Source organism: Sorex fumeus, unplaced genomic scaffold (genome assembly GCF_029834395.1).
Source record: "Sorex fumeus unplaced genomic scaffold, SorFum_2.1 ptg000002l, whole genome shotgun sequence".
Taxonomy (NCBI): domain Eukaryota; kingdom Metazoa; phylum Chordata; class Mammalia; order Eulipotyphla; family Soricidae; genus Sorex; species Sorex fumeus.
Window position 1 is genome coordinate 27032360 of NW_026606059.1, and position 21031 is coordinate 27053390.

A 21031-nucleotide genomic window follows, 5' to 3' on the forward strand; every position below is an offset into this window, starting at 1 on the left:
TTGTTTTGTTCTAATAGATATTCAAAGAGAGGCAACGTTCAGTTTATTATTCCAGTAAATTCTAAATTTTTCACTTTGAAAGGTTTCTAAATGTTATGTTTATAGTTCAGAACTTTGCATTCTAAGGCCTTCCTCATTCAGCTATTATCTTACAGGAAAGCTTTTCATTTGTGAAATCAGGGCAAAGATTTCAAGAGATCTAGTCTCATGGATCATATGGGTAATCAAATAATTAAAAACAACTACAATGTTATCTTGGCAAAAACTGTCCAATCTTTACTTACATTCTTAATTAGTATTGAAATTATTACAGCTGAGAACTAAAAAAAGTCTATCAAATGGCACACGAAACACAAGTATTATTTCCCTGATTTTTCCCTAGTTATCTGAACTATTTTGTTTGGTTTTTGTTAATGACCTGCACTGTAAATAAGCACACAGTAAAAAAAAAAAATCAATATGTAAAAGAAAAAAATTGTTAAAGGAAACGTCATGTTTGCACCACATTTTAGGCTAGAAAAGAAATAAGGAGAGAAAGGAGAGGGGAAGGAACAAAATGAAGGTACTTGGGAACAAGGAACAGTCCTATTTGGGAAAAGTGAGCATAAGAAAGCATTCAAGATAATACCACACAGAACACTAAAACATAATGTTTCACATTTTAATAATATTTTACATTTTGTTTAATACACATAATCTATCTTCAGTAAGGAACAATTTCTTTTGATAGAAATAAGACATAAGCACGATGCATTCAAATTTCTTCACTAGGCGAAATGATCAGAAAGAGAGGGACAGACATAGAAGGACTGCACTCATTGGTGGAGTATAAAACAACATAACATGAGGCTGACACCTAAGGACAGCAGATACACGGGACAGATAGATTGCTCCATAGCTGGAAGCCTGCCTCATGAGCAAAGGGGAGAAGGCAGCTGGAATAGAGAAGGGATCACTAAGAAAATGATGGCTGGAGGAATCAGTCAGGATGGGAGATGTGTGCAGAAAGTAGATAAAGGACCAAACGTGATGACCTCTCAGGGTCTGTATTGCAAACCATAATGTCCAAAAGTAGAGGGAGATTATGGGAAATCATGTCTGCCATGAAGGCAGAGGGAGGGTGGGAAAAGGGGGTATACCGGGGATATTGGTGGTGAGGAATGTGCAGTGGTGGAGGGATGGGTGTTTGATCATTGTGTGATTGTAACCCAAACATGAACGCTTATAACTATCTCACGGTGATTCAATAAAATTAAAAAAAAATTTCTTCACTAGGCTATACCTAGAAGACAGAGTCAAAATTGGCCCTGGACTCCAGAGATGGCCTTCCAATTTACATATGACAACTCAGCAGCTAAAATTGGTTTTAAATGGATGTTTCCTAGAAGTTAAACCATGATGTTTTTGAATTTAGGGTTTCCTGCCTTCTATGGCCATTTAAATTTAATTGAAAATGTAGTTTCTCAGTCTCACAACAGACGTTTCAAGTGTTCAACAGCTTATTAACTAGAGGTTACTGTGGTAGAGGGTAGAGTTTCAGAAAATCTCCATCAATACCTCAAGATCTCAATGAGAAATACTAACCTAGACCAAGTTCCTGTGAAGCTGAGAGTCGGAATTCTGTTCTGAAATAGGGAGGAGAGAAAATTTCTGTTGGAAGTACCATGCTCTGTCTTGTCTATAACAGTATTAGTTACTTCCTTTCTCATCAATAGATCTCTTTATCTCCACTTACAAGTTCTACTAAATCCCAAATTTTAGGATCATCTTGACCTTGTCAAGAAGAATGTACAGAGTGTGAGAATATAATATATTGTGGGATCCGAGCTTGGCAGCTCATCATTAGTCAAATGTGCTCTGGATCTATTCTTTGCTACTCTGAACAGCAATTCTTGGTTAAGTGGCTCCTGGGGCTGTCTTATGACCTAGTTAACTTAGATTCCAACTTCATCCATTTTTTCACTCATTGACTTGACAGGAAAACAATGACCGCCTACTTTGTGCGGGAAGTTGTGGGGATGCCATGGGTAAGAATGTAAAGAGGAATGGCAGATTCTGATTTTATAGACCTTGCATTTTCACATAGGAAAATCACGCTGGAAAGAAAGGCAGTTCTAATTTAAAATTAGAATTGGGTAAGTACACCAAAGGAGAATAAAAGCAGTCCAGGAGAGAGTGTCATGGAGAGATCTGCCCTGTTCTGGGTGCTCAGGAAGATTTCTTTGAACAAGTCATTTGTGAACTGAGATGAGAGTCAGCACTAGGAGGCAAGCGGGTTTAAGTGAAGAGAGCGTGTCTAAAATAACTACACATGAAGGCCATCAAGAGATTAAAAAGAATCTTAGAGGAGCTACAGGAAGATAGAAACAAGTGGCAAATTAGCTTGACTTGAGATCAGAGAAGAGGGACCAGCCTGCTGTTAACAACAACCTGCATTTGCGATGCCTTGAAAAATTAAAAAGAAATAGGAAACTCTTTCAAACAGTCAAGTTCTCATTGGAGCCTGTAGGGTCAGACCATCCTAATCCTTCAACTCATGCCAGTAATCACATCCAAATAACTTCCCCACCCCACCCCCCCGCCAATTTTTCAAATCTAACTTCCTGACTACTTGGATGCCATCTTTCTCCCTTCTCTACAGATGCCTACCTGCATTTGCCTACCTGGTGAACTCCTTTACAGAATAGATTAGAGAAGCATGACTTTGTGATCACTGTTAGAAAGAAAGAGAAGAGAATGGAAAGGGAACCAAAAATTCAATTCCCAGTGTCTGTGTCTGCAAAAAAATCAACTGGGGGATCAGAAGCACAACATAAAAATGTCTCTGGGTAATACCAGTTAAATCATTTCTCAACACCCCAATTTAGCACACGATAGCCCACATGCTGATTCTTGATTCAGAACTGCTGCCTTCATTCTTTCATTTCCAGCAGCTTTGCCTAAGACCATCACCTTTCATTTCAAATAATTCAGAAACAATCACCATCATTTGGCTCTAGGCCAACCTCGCTACTCTTGGGCCACTAGGAAATTTTCTATCTGAAAAATACAGTTTGCTTTTAGAGAAACCATGAGCTCTGTGAAGAAAACAATCAATTTTGTTTAACATATGGCCTTAAAGAGTCCTTTACATATCTAATGTTCAGAGCACAGCTTTATAATTTCAAGGCAATTGAACTATGAGAAGGCAGTACATTTTTTTCTGGGAAAATAAAAGCTACTTTACTTCAGAAAAAAATCACAAACTATTTAGCTCTCATCTGCAAGACTCCCTGCACACCCATACACCAAGTTCACTGGCTTCTAAAGAGTGGTCAGAGGTGAAACCCCAAGTTAAGAGATATCAAGAAAAGAATGAAGGATTAGACAATGCCAAGTTACTGGATCTCAGAAAGGTCCATGCAGGTGAGAAAAATCCCACAATGAGGCATGAGAAATAAATTTCTGAGATCACTAACATTTACTATTCATTCAGAATTACTTTCTTGCCCATATCGTAGCTGCCATCTTTTATTTACCTCAAAACCAAGCTTTAGAAAATGAAGTAAGATGTTGTTACTCTTGGAATCTGGGTGAGGAACCAAAAGGAATATTGGAACAAGGAGGAGGAAACTTCAGGAGATATTACCCATGGCATGGACTGATTTCTGAGTAAATCTAATTGAAATCTTTTCTTCCCCCTAATATATTCTGAAGTCAGACAACTACAGCAGGGATGGCTAACTGTCCCTCTAAATTCACCCTTCTCCTTTTTCAGAGAAAGTTATCACTGAGAAGTTCCTATTAAGACAAGAATATTTCCCAGACTTCCTTGCATCTGAAAGAATCATTTGACTAGTTCATATCAGTGGAATACATGCTGACATTTTATGGTACTATTGTCATTTCTGAGCCAAGCTGGTGAAAAAAAAATGTGATTTAATTCTCCTCCCCTTCACCATCCTTTTCCTGATTATACAGGTAAGAAATAAACGTTGATCATATTAAGTCTCTAACATTGTGGTATCATGTTACAACAGTAGCATCATCTTAACTTATCTGAAATTGATACCTTAACATGGATGAGAACTTTACAAAAACAAATGTGGATTGTGAAGATAATTCAAGGGCAGAAATGCTTGTCTGGCATGTGGAGGCTCTGAATTAGAACCCTGGGACTATATAGTCCATCTAAGCACAGTTCAGGATACGAACCTCAAAAAAAATTCATATATATGTATGTGTGTACATATATATGAATATATATATGCTACTGGAAAGGAAATAAACATGGAGAATGAATATGTAGAATTCTGAACCCTGTTACATCCTGGCAAAACTGCATTAACTCGGAGGGAAGATCAATAGCTCTAGAGAAAAGATCTGCAAAGAACCAGGATGCCACTGTATTCTAATGCTCCTTAATGTCTATAAGCAATGTACTATGAGACAACACATGTCCACAGGAAAGAATTGGATAGTTCAAGACAGAGATAAAGACAAATAGTCTAAGTCTAGAAGTTTAAGGCTATAAAGCCAGAACAGTCCACTGCTTCAGGAATTCTCATGGTGAGGAATGAGGCTATAAAGGGCCTTGAGCAACAGATTCCCATTAAGACTTTCCAGTTAGAAACAGTGGCACGGCCATGCAACAAAAACCTGATTAATGAAGTTACCTAACCAACCAACGATATTGCTTAGGGAGACCTGAAAGTGACCTCTTGAAACATAGATGGTTGAAAGATGGTCACAGAAAAGGAGCAGGTTCCAGAATGATAAACAGAACATACAATGTAGTTAATAGGTAGCATAACTGAAAAGAGTAAATCAAGCTTTTTCAAACCTATATAGGGATTTAAATTTTTTTAATTTAATCACTATGATTTATAATACTGTTAATAGAAGTGTTTCAGGCATATGATGCTGCTGCGCACACCAGTTGGTCAGGGTCCATCCACTACTATCTCTCAAGGGCCCCTCCTATCCCATTTCCACCTTAGCAACTCATACCCATGGGCCAACACTCAGGTCAGTTATCACTAACAAATGTTTATTCCCTCATGGTGCTTCTTTTATACTGCATATATGAGAAAGATCACTCAGCATTTTGCCTTTCTTTCCCCCCCTTTGACTCACTTTACTCATCTCCCCCCCCACCCCCCCGGCAGCCCTCACCAGTTCCATCCACACAGCAGTGAAATGCAGAATTAAAACTATAAAGATTTGGGGGGAATTGTATTTTCAAAGAAAATAGGAACTTGGTATAAAAGAAAAGAAAAAAATACATGTAGACCAAGAACATCACAATCCCTAGGCATCCGTGTATGGACTGGCAAGAAGTGGTCTGTTGGGTAACATTGCTTTGTCCTTCAAGAAGCTTAGGCTTTATCTGGTTACACCCACCTCAGTGCTCCTGAAGCACTTCCACTTCCATTGTGTTTATCTGTAAACAATCTTCCCTATGCTCTCCCACCCAGTTAATCAGCTTTCCCCTTAATCAGACTTTGTTAGTTTGTAAGATCAGTTTCCCAGAAATCTATGATTTTATATGTATAGTGAAATATTGCCCTTTTCCTCTCCTTATGCCTTATGAATAGTTTACCTTAAAGTAATATCCTTTTTGTATAGATACAGAAAGAATGTTAACATTATGCTTTGTAACTTAGGATTTGATTGGCCTTGAATATTATTCACTCCTGGGCATCTTTCTCGACTTAAGCCTCAGTTGCCCTTAGTTCCTAACACCCCAAAAGCAGGGTCCCGACGAGGGACTGAATGGACCCAGGGCAAGCAGTGAGCTACCCTGGCAGCGAAATGGGCCAGGCCAAAGTGCCACGATTCTTAACTATAAGTTAAGAGTTTGATCATAGACAAATGCTGTCATGATCCAAAGGTAACGACAAGACTAGGATCCTGCTAAGGGTGGGAAAGACTATCTGGCCTGAGCACCGTAGTCTGAGATCGAGATGGCCCTAGGAGAGCAATTCTATAAGTTTAAGATATTTCTTACTGTATCCATACAAAATGATTTATATTATATTCTTGTACGCTTGTCGTCAAGGAGAGGAGAGGCACGCCCATGGAATTCTGCTCTAGGGTGGGTCCTCCTGCTAAGGAAGGATCTGCCCTAGGAGCCGTCTTCCCTGAGGCTAAGATTTCTACCCCTGTTGATCTCCACCCCTATTGATTGTGACCACACCTATGTCATTGTCTTCCCAAATTGCTCTTGGAGGGGGATATAGGGGGAGTAGATTGGGCAAAAGGCAGAGAGAGAGAGATGGAGGAGAAGAGGAAGGAATCAGAATAAACTACGACTAATACCAACCAGCCTGGCCCTCGTTCCTTCCCCCGCCTGACCATCGCCATCGACCTCTCCGGGGTGGTAGAAGGGTGAGACTACCGAACGCGGGTGGCGGGAGAGATAGAGCCGCCGCCGTGTGGGTGCCGAGCCCCCAAGTTGTGTGAGTTTACACAGTGGTCGAGGAGGTAAGTGAGATATCTCCATAAAGAGAAGTGCGCGTCCAAGGGAGGCAATTTTATATGGAAATTCAAACCCTCCCCCATTCCTACATCACCATTCCTAGGACTTATCCCACCCGTATTTATCAAAAATCTCCTAAATAGTCAAGGGTCAATCTTCTCTCCCTCCCCTTTTCATACCTAATTCTCACTCAAAGACTGCTCCATTCACCTTTTCCTTCTATTAAAATTGCAATGTGGAAACCTGGTCACCTAATCTTTGATAAAGAAGCAAGAAATGTGAAGTGGAGCAACAAAAGCTTCTTCAACAAGTGGCGCTGAGAAAACTTGGCAGTTACAAGCAAAAAAGAAAAAATGAACCCAGACCTCTATCTAATGCCAGGCACAAAAGTCCAGATCAAAATGGATTAAGGACCTCAATGTTAGAACTGAATCCATAAGGTATGCTGAGGAAAATATATGGGCAGAACTAACTCCCCATGATATTGAAGCTAAAGGCATCTTCAAGGATGAAACACAACTGACCAAGCAAGTGGAAGCAAAGATAAACAAACGGGACTACATTAAATTAAGAAGTCTTTACATCTCAAAAGAAATGGTGACCAAGATACAAAGATAGTTCATAGACTGCAAAAAATTACTTACCCAATACTCACTTGATAAGGGGTTAATAAGATATATAAGGCATTGTTAGAACTTAACAAGAAAAAAATCCAACCCCATCAAAAATGGAGAGAAGAAATGAATGGACGCTTCATCAAAGAAGAAATACAAATGACAAAAAGACATGAAAAAATGCTCTACATCGCTAATCATCAGGGAGATGCAAATTAAAGGACAATGAGAAATCATCTCACACCACAGAGTCTGGCACACCTCTAAAATAACAAGAGCAACCAGTGCTGGCATGGATGCGAGAAGAAAGGGACTCTCCTTCATTCCTCGTAGAAATGCTGACTGGCCCAGACTTTTTGGAAAACAATATGGACATTCCTCAAAAAGCTAGAAATTGAGCTTCTGTATGACCCCGCAATACCATTTCTGGGAACTTACCCTAAAGGGCTCCAAACACACAGCAGAAATGCCATCTGCACTTCTCTGTTCGCTGCAGCACTATTCACAATAGCCCAAATCTGAAAACAACCCAAGTGCCCCCAAACAGATAATTCACAGTGATTCAATAGTAAATATATATATATATATATACATATATATATATATATATCTCAAATAAAATTACAATTGTTGTCCAGAAGGTAAAGCAAAGGAGTTAAACATATGCCATTCATATTTAAGGTGCATAGTTTGGTTCCTGTTATCAAGTGGCCCCCTGAGCACCACCGGAAGTGGCTCTGGTTGACACCCACAATGCTGGAACCCAGCTACGAACCCTCAGATCCTTACCACCTAAATACAGTTGGGAGGGGCTTGGGACCTGAACACTGCTGGGTGGCACCTATACAAATAAATAAGAAAGGACTAAAATATAGTTATTCCCCCAACTTTTCTACAGAACACAATCCAAATGACTTGTTTGACATGCACCACCTTTCACACTGAATCCCTAACCTTCCTCAATCTCATCTCCCAAACTCCCCTCCAATTACCAAAGTTCAGTTCCATTTACCTGCCATGCTCTTTTTCTGACACTGCTTTGCAAACAACCGCTCTGCCCTATGCCTGGAATGTATCTATCTGGCTCCTGTGTTGCCTAGAGAAGATAATCTCTTAAAATTCACTAAGGTGTCACTTCTATGAAGTCTTGACTGACACTCTCAGCCAGAAAGCAGTTACCATCAGATTAGTAAACCTATATACTGTGCCTATTACTAGGTGGCATCTAACATTCAGTCATCTAGATAGTTTAACTTTGTTTATTTTTCTTACTATCCAGCACGTCTCTTAGACTAATTTAAAAGCTTTGAGAGTTCTGCTGTTTAAATCTAGGCCACTAATGCATTAGAATTGAATTGGCTTCCTTCAGTAAGAGAATATAGACATAATAAGTATTACTGAATGGGATTCATAGTTTTGTCAGGGTTGAGTTTTCTAAAATCATGCAATACTAGGAGGCAAGGGAAAGTAATGCAAGAAACCGTAAAATGTGGGCAGGAAATGTGCATCTACCATAATATTTATCTTTCTCACCAGCCACATATGGAAGTAAAAGATACTAATCCTACTGTACATAAAATATACTTACATGGGAATTTTATGGGATAAAAGCATCATAATTGAAACATAACCAAGATTTGCTCACCACCATTTTTGGAAATTTCTATCAGCAATTATAACATTGCTTATGAAAAGCAATTACAAATAGGGCATGCCCAAAGGTGCTTGCAATTGTTAACTGCCACACCCAAAGAATGCATTTACTTTGTTGTTGTTTCAAGATGCTAAATATACAAGTGTCACCAATATTTGGTTGACTCTCTAAAATCTAAACTTGCGCATGCTAGCAGCAAGCACCTAATTTATGAAATCTACTGTAGCTATGCCATCAGTATACATTGATATACCTACTGTATTAGATCAAAGGACACTTTCGTTATACTTTTTCCTTGCACACAGAAAGGAAATTTATGTTAATTTTTAAATATACTACATGTAAACATAGGGTAGCTGATCTATAAATATCATTTCTGGAAAGCAAAAGAAAAATTACAAAATGCCTATAAAAAAGGAAGTACTGAGTCTAATGAACAAGAAAATCACAAATTAAAAACATTCAGAAATTCAAAACATTTTTTTAACTCTTGGGAAGTATCTTGCTGCAAAAATAGCACTTACGGTTTTTCAGTTACGATTTATTTGTATACATGTGTCAGTTGTGACTGTATGATGTCTACTTCACAGTTATATCCCTAACAACTAGTTTAGGACTTAGCACAGAGAAGGAGCTCACTAGACACCCTGAGAATGAAATAATAAATGAGAATCCTGAGGAGGTAGGCAGTTCCTGGCTCTTCCGCTAGAACTCTGAATCAATTATTCAACATTTTGCCTATATCAATATGATAGAGCTTTCTTCACTCTGGCTGATGCCAGAATCAGTTCTGTACATATTCTCTCTCTTTTCTCTCCTCCGTGTGGGTTCAGGAAATACTGCATTTACCTTTTATCCCAAACAACTCCGCACAGAGGAAGCAGTCAATAAAGATGATTTAAATCTAACTATTCCTCAGGAATATTGGTACACATAATGTCTGTCTTTTCAGTACTAACTGTACTAAACTTCAGGTACCTTACTGATTAAAGAGACATTTGTGTATTGGTCAGGAGATTTAAGTATTCTTTAACTTCAGCTTTTATAAATGTATTGCAAGTTCAAAAACCACCAAATTTTTAAGAGTTAGAGAGTACAGTGGGTTAGGCACTTGCCTTGTAATGCAGTGAATGTGGGTTTAATCCCCAGCATCACATATGGTCCCCCAATTACCACCAGGAGTGATCCCTGAGCACAAAAACCAGAATAAGCTCTCGACACAACCAGGTATAGCACCAAAAACAACCACGTCCCTCCAAAAAACAACCCCAAAACTTATCAGTCATGAAAATGCATCTAAATATTGAATGCATGGCAGCCTACAGTCAATTTTGGCCATTCTTTTAATTTTAATATAGATGGTATGATTCATTACCAGCGACAGACAGGCTAGTAATTTTCTAAAAACTAAACTTCAAATATTTCATAAACTTTTCCTGATAAAAATTTCTGTAATTTAAAATATTAATTTATGTTTTCATGATTTTACTAGTTGTGATTAGTACACATTCTAAACAGTGTACTAGGAAGCAAACTTGCTAAGCATTTGTACTCCAATTTCCACTATTATATTGGGAGTATATTATACAGAGGAAAAATGGGAACACAGGTAAAAGAAAATTATACTGCAAAACTAACCATTGACTCTTAATACATAAATATGTAATTATAAAAATGAAAATTATACTATGTCAAAATCATTCACAGATTTCTTTTAAAAACAAAAAAACAAGCATTTGCTTCAGCAGCACATCTATAATAACCTGAAAACCAAAGGAAACTATTCCTAAAAATTGATTAGTCAACCAGTCTCATTCTCTGTGGTCATTATAAAAGGAGTACTTCCTAATAGCTTAGCTTTCCCATAAAAACACACCAACCTTTTTAAAACTAAGACTTCTCCTTTATTCTAGGGTCACAGCAGCATTGCTAAGGGGTAATCCAAACTCAGTGCTCAGGGGTGGCTCCTTATAGTGCTCAGAGGACCATGCAGTACCAGGGATCAAACTTGGGTTTCCTGAGGCCGAGAAGATAGTACAGAGGACAAAGTGCCTGCCTTGCATAAGACTGACCCAGGTTTTATCCCAGCACCCTCTATTATACCCCGAGCACCTCCAGGAATGATCCCTGGGTTCACAACCAGGTGTAAGCCCTGTGCACCGCCAGATGTAGCCCCAAAACATGCACCAAAACCCTTTGAGCTCTCTCTCTCTCTCTCTCTCTCTCTCTCTCTCTCTCTCAGCCCAAACTATCTCCTTCCTATTTGAAAATCAGTTCCTGCTTTTATACTTTGAGTCTTTGCTAGGATTCCCTCTAGATTGCTTTTCATGAGACGACACAGCTCCAAATAAATGCATAAGTTGCAATCATGACTAGGGATCAAACTAACAATTTGATACTTCAATTATTAATGGAAGTATTAAATTATAATACTTATTTTAAGTATAATTCTATTATTAATAATTTACATATAATTATTAAATTATAAAATCATAATTATTAATAATTCAGTTTATTGAGGCATATGCTTTAATCCAGAATACCTTGGTTCAACCTTGACTGTACCATTTACTTCCTATGTGACTTCAAACAAGAAATGTAGCTGTATTTAATTTTCATCTCTATATAATAAAAACAGATACTACACTTGATCTTAGCCAAAAAATAGGCCAAGAAGCTGGAGCAATAGCACAGCGGGTAGGGTGTTTGCCTTGCACGCGGCCAACCTAGGTTCAATTCCTCCATCCCTCTCAGAGAGCCCGGATAGCTACCGAGAGTATATCGCCCACATAGCAGAGCCTGGCAAGCTCCCTGTGGCCAAAAACAGTAACAAGAAGTCTCACAATGGAGACATTACTGGTGCCCATTCAAGCAAATCGATGAACAATGGGAGGACAGTGCTACAATGCTACACACAATAAAAAAGAATTACTGATAACTATTTCTTCAGGTAGCTGTGAGAATCAAAATAGATAACAGTGCCTGGCTAAAGTGTTCACAACACTAATAATAATAATTATAATAAATGTGTTGCTAATATGAAATCATAATATGGACAGAAGTTATAATAATATTTAATTTCATTCCATCTTTAGTCAACATTTTGGAGTTACGACATGGCTCAAAGGGCTAGACTACATGCTTCACACTCATGGGTCCGTGTTTGAACCCCAGAAATATACTGGTCCCCCCAGCACTACAAGGAGAGGCCACAAACACCAAAAAAAGTTTTTCATAAAAAATAAAACATTAGAAAGGTAAGATTTTACTGATTTATTATTACTGGTATTTAGTTCCTCAATGCACAGACTGTGTTACATTTTCATGATTCTCTTCATGAGTCTGCCTAAATTAATTTACAAAGTATGACAGTGTTAAGTGCATTTCTTCACACATGGGATCTTTGATTTTCGACTATGGATGACTCTTCAATAATTTATTCAAATTTCATTGTCTATATAAAGTCCTTAAGGGGTAGGAACTAGGTTTTCTACTTTTGCATTTATTACATTATAATCAAACACTCTTGTCCTAACACAAACTAAATGGGTAATAAATGAATTAATGAATGAGATAGTGAGTAGACATATGACATTAACTCAGAGTATAAGCAGCAGGTGCAATTCACCTACAGGAATAAGCACTTTCTTCTGAAAGATGATATAACAGGGTTTGCTTGCACAGATCAACGAGGTGCTGGTCTTACACATTTAAACTTCTTCCTGCCAGCCTGTGTTTTCAGTAGAGTTGATGGTCTATATAATTAAAAGGCAAGATGAGGAAATAAGGAATGACCAAAATTGAGCCCCATATCTACGGGACAAAGATACATACAGTATAGGACTGAAAAAATGTAAGACTTTAATGCTTTGCAAAGTTCATCACTTTGGGATTAAAAAGGCAATTACCTCATAACGTGAAAAACACTAAATTTTAGAAAAATCACTAACATTAATTCAATAAATGTGTGCAACCCACTCCCATGAAATCTTGTGAGAACACTAGGCATCATAATTTTATGTGAAACCCACTTGACAAACATATGTAAACCTCAAATAATATTATATTTAAAAGTAAGTATACTGTCTTCTTTTATATATCTACCTTAAAATATATGAGAAACTAACCTACCAACTTTAAGCTTGTGCTTCAGGAAAAAAGTCTTTAAGGAACAGAAAATTTCAATGAATTAACTTCTTAAAGTTTATGAAGAAATAAAAACAATATATTAGGTCAGAAAGAAATCATTTTGTAGGCTTCCTAAATACTAGCAGGAATCTGGTCTATATATTCCACATATATATACTGGTGCTTCTTGAATATTATTTAAGATAACAGATTTAATTCAATAATTTAAATGTTAAATGAAGATTTTCCACTAACATGTAGTCAGGGATACAGAAACCCTAGACCAGTATGCTTTTTTAGCTGCCAAGAAGTATAACTGAATATACATCCTACAATTTCATTTTCAAACCTCACGTTTTTACCATATTGAAAATTAGAAGCATAAGTTTATCCTCACATTTGGCCATCAATAAGGAAACTTAAAAAAAAAACAAAGAGAAAAAGACTGAATAAAGTAATAGTTTCACTAATCCTCTTTCTGTATTCAGCTCACAAAAAAGCTTGGAAAGTAAAACTGTAGGATTTGGAGAAAAGTAAGGTTGGAAATAGTTTCAAGTGATGCATGGATTGATTCTATTTAGAAAACAGACAACAGAAAAAGAAAAGTGAGGTGTTATCATCTTCAGTGTGGAGGTCACTGGAGTTATTTTCTAGAGTGGGTATCTGTGCTGTGTGTGCAGGAGATCTGGGGGACAATGGAGTTATTTTCTGGAGAAATAGATGTGCTTGTGTTTGCAGGAAATTTGGGGTCAATAACATAGGGAGATATGGGTGAAGGTTAAAGAAAAGGAAGAAAGCAAAGGGTACTGCCAAGTGATTCACTTCTTTCTCCAAGAGTCTGAATAGTGCCAGAAAAGAAAAAAAAGAGTACATTAAACTGAATTCTATTCATGATAAACAATCTGCCAGTGGAATGGCGGCGGGGGGTGGACCATATTTACTTTGTGCAAGCATATTAGCTCTCTTAAGTGGAGAAGATACTCTTCAGGCAGAGGAAGGAAAAGTTATTTACATACTGGGCCCTTAATATTTACTGGATATCTATGCAGCCCCACAAGAAGTCACTTATTCCTGTTCTCCATTGAAAAACATTAGTTCTAACAGCAATTAAATACCGATAATCATACATAATGTCCAAAATTACTGAACCGTTTTGATAAAGAATCAAGAACAGTCCGGGCAAGATATCTATAGATCCTTTTCATGTATTACAAGTTAGATTTGGACAACTCTGTATTTACTGACTTACGTGCACAAACACAGATATACACACACACATACACACACACACCTTTAAAAGAGATAGCAAAACTTTAGATATACACCTACACATTTACATGCATATATATGCATATTATATATTTTTACATAGACACATATATACATATATGTGTATATATATATATTATTCTCTTTTCTAGGATCATCCCTGCAAGTTACTTCGTGGTGAGGAGATTTTTGCTGGACTTGATCTTTCTCTTAACCTATGCAGTGTAATACTTCGACTGAATTTATTGATAAATAAACCACATAACACTACACGTTGAAAGTCAAATGCATTAAAAGAAAGTAGTTTTCCGTTGGGTTGAGCTAAATAAAAAAACGAATAAATAAATCCTCCCCCCCCAAAATTCAAAACTCCATCAATGCAAAACCCAGAATTGTGAAAAGCTATTTAAATATTGACGTTATTGCATAACTTGATTAGCAGGAATGCTGAACCTGCATGAAATTAACCCGGTGTTCATTCGAACATCCTTACTTTTCTTCTCAGTGCAGTCTTCTATCTATTATTCGAACACTTTGCAGTGATAAATGATGTTTGTGCATATGGCACAGCGACTATTTTATGAATGGCTACACACACAAAAAAATGTTCGTGTTTGGAAAATAAAAAAAAATGGAAGGCAGCATATTATTTCGAAAATGGTCATTAAGCACAGGAAGCCAATGATGAGGCAAATGGTCTGTGTCTTTCTGGTACCATTCAGGGAAACTGTATTCCCAAGTCTCATAGAGCGTGTTGGAAACAGCCGAGCGGCTCTTTCCTGGGGGACCCTGGTCTCCCTCGCCGGAGCCGGTGCAGCCGCACTCAGGACCTCGCATCCTTTGAAGAACACAATGCCAGCATGCCTCTGGGTTCTGAGGACGATCCCTCACTCAGAGACCTCGCACTCTTGTCACCCCGGTCCCACAAGTGTGTGCCTGGGAGTGTGGCATTTACCAAGGGAACGAGCGGAGCTCCTCTCCTAGAAATAAGGCGCCCCAACCCTTCCCAGGCTGGCTGCTGGGAGCTTGTCGGGGGCTACCACTTAAGTGCCATCCCCGCGGGGAAGGAGCCTTGCAGGAAGAACCCTCTCCAGCTAAGTCAGCTTTGTGTGTAAGTCCACTCAGCGCCAGATGGCAGTTTTTTTGTTTTTTGGGTTTTTTTTTCCCCAACGCCTTCAGCAACTCCACTCTTAGCACGGCTAGGCTGCCCGCGACGGTTCCCTGGGAGAAGGGAGACCCTGCCGGGGAGCGGGCCCGCGCCCCCCCGCCACTTACCGAGCTCCCACCGACCCCGGGCGCGGGCACCAGCACGGGCTGTGGGATTCCCCCGCTCCCTCCGGGGCTGCGCTCCCCGCGCCGATCCCCTTCGCCAATGATGTGTCGCTGGAAATCCCCCTCCCCTCCAGCAGGAGGAGGGTCTCCCCGGCGGGCTGGAGCTGCGGGCGTCTGCTCCCCCCCACACTGGCTTTACATCCCTGACTCTGCCGCACGGGCTCTAGTACGAAAGGCTCCGAAGCGAGGCGGCGGGAGGGAGCTGAAGCATCCTTTTAAAAAAATAAAAAGAAAAAAAAAAGAACAATAATCTTCGTGGATCTTCACCCGCTTCCCCACGAGGATCCCATCCCCCGGCCGCTCCCGCCGCCGTCGCCCAGACCGTCAGAGGGTTGAAAGGGAAAGGGAAAAGAAAAAAAAAAAGAGAGAGAGGGAAAAAAAAAAAAAGATTGCAGCCGGGCTGCGAGCCGGGCGGGTTGGCTGGCGGGCGGGCGGGCGGCGCCGCGCGCGCCGGGGAGTTGCAGCGGGCTCGGCCGCGGCGTTGGCGCGGAGGGCGGCGGGCGCTGCTGGGTGGGTGTGTGTCGGCGGCGGGGAGAGGCCGGGCGCTGGGGGCACACCCGCCCGCCGCCCCCCTTCCCCACCCCGGCCGCGCTCCGCCTCCTCCCGGCACCGCCTCCGCCTTGCCGGCGCTCGGGCTCCCGCGGTGGGCAGCGTCGGGGGGCCGGGCTCGGGCCGGAGGCGCGCGCGAGCCGCGGGGGGCAGCGCCGGGCACCGCCCACATCACCCCCACTTCCACCACCACCACCCTCCCCCAGCCCGGGTACCTTCCGGAGCCCGCCCACTCCGCGCCCACCTGCTCGGCCGCGCGGGATTCCCCGGCTCCCCCGCCCCGCGCGACCCCGGACGGAGCGCGCGGGGAGAACTCGGCGCGCGCGCGCGCGAGCGCGCGCGGGGTTGCCACTTGCCGCTCGCCGGCCTGCCCGGGCACCCCCACCCGAGATCGCGCTCTCCCGGCCGGCGGGGAAACGCCGGGGCGCGAGCAGCCGCGGCTCCCGCTTCCCACGGGGGCGCTGTTCGCACTCGCGCGGGCCTGCCCTGGCCGCTCCCCAGATACCCTGAGAACTAGGGGAACTTCCTCCCGGGCGAGGCCTCCAGGGACACTCGCCAACCCCCCACCCCCAACACACACACACACACACACACACACACCACACACACACACACACACACACACACACACACACACACACACACACACACACCTTGAGGGAGTAGCAGCGAGGATTGAGATAGATGCATTTGAGCCAGGTCCCCTGCTCGCCCCGGGCGATGCAGTCTGCACCCTGCACGGAGGAAAAAAAAAAGTAGCTCGGAATCCTTTTTTTCTTAAACAGAATGTAGATATGACAATGAATTTAAGCTGGATTCCTTTCAGACTTTCTCACGTGGACCAAGAATGGTGGTTCTTGAAGACGGTTCAATGTGCATTTCGTTGCAAACATATCTCACTGGGGCCGGAGAAGTTAGAGCAGCAGGTAAGGCTCTTACCTGCATGGAACTAACCAGGATTGACTTATGTGGTACCTGAGCACCACCGCAAGGAGCGATCCTTGAGCACTACTGGGTGTGGCCCCAAACAATAAACATACATACATCTACATTTAGTTTTGCCCTTTTAGCCCTGTAGCCTAGCCTTACATTTTAGGGTATAGCACACCTTGATTTCCAGCCTTTACCTCGTGCTTGATCATTTGGGGGTTTTTTCCCCTTGCATCTGCTGGACACTACACAGATTATAATATGATACAGTTTTAGGGTCAACCCTAGTTAGATATCGGCATCGCATCTGACTCTTGAGCACAAAGCCAGGAATTATGACTGATTGCTGTCACGGGGAACCCCCCCTTCCCCCGCCCAATAAATGTTTGAAAAAAACCCCCCTTGTATAGGTTTCAGTTTAAAGCTTTATAAAATCAAGATCTGTATTTACTACTTTATGTTGGCCACCAGAATTTTTATTTTCTGTCTATCATCACACAGCTGACCCATTTACAAGATTTTCACCCACCCCTTCCCTTCGGGTAACTGTTATTTTTGTGCTTATAATTTAATTGGACCTCTTTGTGGTGATGGTTCAGTTATTCGTGTCTTTACCATATAAGTAAAATTACATTCTCTTTTTCTTTCTCTATCAGACTTACTTAAATAAGCATGATTTTCTCTTGTTTAGTCCATGTTGTTGCAAAAATAGTAGGATTTCACATTTTCATTTTTTTTATTTGGATTTCACATTTTCTATCAGCCAGTAGTATTGCATTGTGTCCATATGGTACATCTTCTTTATCCATTCATCTGTTAGTGGGCACTTTAGTTATTTCCAACTCTTGTCTGAACTCAGGACTGTAGCTCAGTGGCAAACTTCATACCTTGCATGCTTGGTACCTAAGTTTGACCCAGACACTGCTCCATCCCCATACCCTTCATACCCCTCACACCATCCCTGTCCCCATACACACAAAGTTCCAACTCTTGGGTATAGTGAATAATGCAATGATTTGTCTGAAGAATTCAAACACACTAATACAAAGCCATACTGAAAGCCACATGCATGCCTATGTTCATTGCAACACTTTGCAGTATTCAATATCTGGAAACAAACCACACAACCAAACATAAATACAGAGAGAGAGAGAGAGAGAGAGAGAGAGAGAGAGAGAGAGAGAGAGAGAAGCACTTGCCATAGAGACAGGCATGGAGTGGGGGTGGGGGGTGATGAGAGGGAACCTGGGGACACTGGTGCTAGGAAATCTACACTGTTGGAGGGATGGGACTTGGAATACTGTATGACTGATATCCAATCATGAACAGCTTTGTATGGGTCTATCTCCCAGTGATTCAATAAAAAAAATTTTTTTTTAATGTGGCATACGCATGCAATGAAGTACTTTTCAGAAGGGAGGCAAGATGAAATTTTACAGTTTCCTGCACCTTCGATGGAATTGGAAGGTGTCATGCGTGCTAAATGAAGTGAATCGGAAAGTAAAAACAGATCTCACTCATGTGTGAAGTATAAAGAAGCAAAGAGGTTAGACACTCTCCAAAGGGAACTAATTCTGAGACATGATCAGTAGAAATGTGAACTGAGGAGGCTGGGGGACGCAAGGAGGGGAAAGGGCCATGGGGCTACAGTGGCGGGATCCTGAAACAATGGTAGAAGGATGGGGCTGGAGCAATAGTATGGTGGGTAGGGCGTTTGCCTTGCACCCGGCCAACCCGGTTTGATTCCCAGCATCCCATATGGTCGCACCCCCCACCCCCACCACCACCAGGATTAAATCCTGAGTGCAGAGTCAGGAGTAGCCCCTGTGTATTGCCTGGTGTGACCCAAAAAGCAAAAAAACAAAACAACAATGGTGGAATGGAAGGACAGAGATAGTAGCTCTGCAACTGTAAAACAGCTGTTCAATAATACCGTAACTGATGATGCCTCAATATAAATTAATAAATGAAAATAGATAAAATAGAGCAATATATGTCTCATTATTTTAAATAATTTCTCCCACAGTAGATTCTTTAATACTTATTGTTTATATTCATTATACTTAACCTAAAACCACTCACACAAGAGATAGTGTTCATCCAACAAACATTACCTGTTAATTTTCTCAGGTATGTGGTATTTATTAAATAAAATTCACAAAGTATTTTATGTCTAGAAAGAGTGCTTAGGACTCTTATCGGATGTATCTAAATGTAAGTGGTATGAGCTCTTATGAATCTTAGGATGGTGAAAATCTCCAGTATACTAACTCTACATCAATTTATTGATCACCCCTGTAAGATTAATTTTTGATAAGTATTTTTTAAATATTTTTTAGCCTAAATTTTGATCACTGTTTAGAAATTGGAGTGTGTTTTTTCCTAAGTGGTCATTAGTCAAGAGGGCAAATAACCCACTGGTTAAAACACAATGTTATTATATCTCTTTCTGAGGAGCGATGGTGCTGGAGAGGGTTATCCATCATGCCAAAATCGTGTCTTTAAGCATTCAGTGATACAGAAAAAGAGTTTGGAAATAAAATATAAATTTGCTTTTTAAATTATCCATACTCAAAATGGGTTATGAAGAATAACCCCAGTATACAAATTGTTTGGAATAGCTAAATTCTCCATATGCACAGCTTGAATTCTGGATGGTTGCAAAGACTCTTGTGTTAATTATCACCATGTGGTTCTACTGCATTTGTATATAGAATTTTTCATTTTTTCATTTCACTTTTTATTTGTTCTCCAAAGGAAGGATTAAAATGATCTAGGAGAAAAGCCAGCATGTTATTTATTAATCCTTAAACTATCTTTTTCTGGTTTTTGCTCTTATTGATATTTGTGGAAATATTCCTTTAGCTCATATTTCAATTTTTTATTATTTTGGTGAAGTTTTATTAATAATAAAGGAGAAAAATGACTGTCTTGTATATCAAAATAATGCCCTCAGTGTTTGGTAAAGTGAATAACATTAATATAAATAAGTTTCACCTGAAACACTAAATGTATGAAAAAATACAATTTAGGTAAAGAATACAATTTCCAGAATGATGGTATATTAGACCATAAATATATATATACATATACATAATATATATGTACATGTATATATATGTACATGTACAGGGGTTGGAGTGATAGCACAGCAGGTAGGGCGTTCGCCTTACACGCGGCCAACATGGCCGACCCGAGTTCGATTCCTCCGCCCCTCTCGGAGAGCCCGGCAAGCTACCGAGAGTATTCGATATGCCAGACACAGTAACAACAAAGTCTCCAATGGAGACGTTACTGGGCCCGCTCGAGCAAATCGACGATCAACGGGAGGGCCTTTACCTTTACCTTTACCTATATGTACATAGAAGTACAATATCAAGCACACGATATTTTCATGATTTTGTGGAATAAAATGTTTGAAAAATATTCTGAAGGACATCATTACTAAATATGCCTTAGCCTGAAATGTTCATTGGCAAGTAGATTGGCAGAGAGCCTCATAAATTCAAATAAAGTAGTAAAGACTGGTGAATGAACATATTTTTAAATGTTAAAGGCATAAGAATAAGAATTTACAAGCTTTTGGAGACTACAGAACCAGAGTTGGATTTAAGCTTTTTAAAAGGTCAAATGGAAAGAAATGTATGACATACTGTGTAAAACCACACACACACAAAAATAGAGCAAGCACCAAAAATATATTAAGAAAAAGATAAACCCCTTTAAGTGGAAAAAATAGACAAACATAAATGTAAATGAGATATATACATATTCTAGAAGCATTTATATGAAGCTTTAAAAAGTTTTATTCAAGAGTTAGAAGGCTGGTTTTATTTAGCATAATCTTATTGTACCTGGCCACAAAGATAAATGAATATTAATTTTCTTTAAACATCAGCACTATGGGGATCCTAATTTACATTTTTAATAATAGATCAACTATATGCATAGATTGGAGCTGCACTTTTTTTTTTAACATGAGAAAAACAGAAAGGAGCCACTGAAGAGTAATTAGGATTATCACATTTTTAGACTCAGTGTGCATTCTTTTGCCCTTCTAAATGAAAATGTAGGAAAACTGGGACAATTTAGAGC

The 21031-nt window shown here is 40.1% G+C and overlaps 1 protein-coding gene and 1 pseudogene across 1 annotated transcript in view; both read right to left on the minus strand.

The window, feature by feature from the left end:
• KCNB2 (potassium voltage-gated channel subfamily B member 2) overlaps nucleotides 1–16304 on the minus strand; it is a 460305-nt gene extending 444001 nt beyond the window's left edge. Inside the window, exons 1-2 of the mRNA XM_056111486.1 lie at nucleotides 16251–16304; nucleotides 15401–15669 (exon numbers count right to left, since the gene is read on the minus strand). The gene's annotated coding sequence lies outside the window, so the exon portion shown is untranslated. The remainder of the gene's footprint in view (nucleotides 1–15400; nucleotides 15670–16250) is intronic.
• On the minus strand, nucleotides 11320–11409 carry LOC130023531 (uncharacterized; annotated as a pseudogene).
• Nucleotides 16305–21031: the final 4727 nt, after the last annotated feature.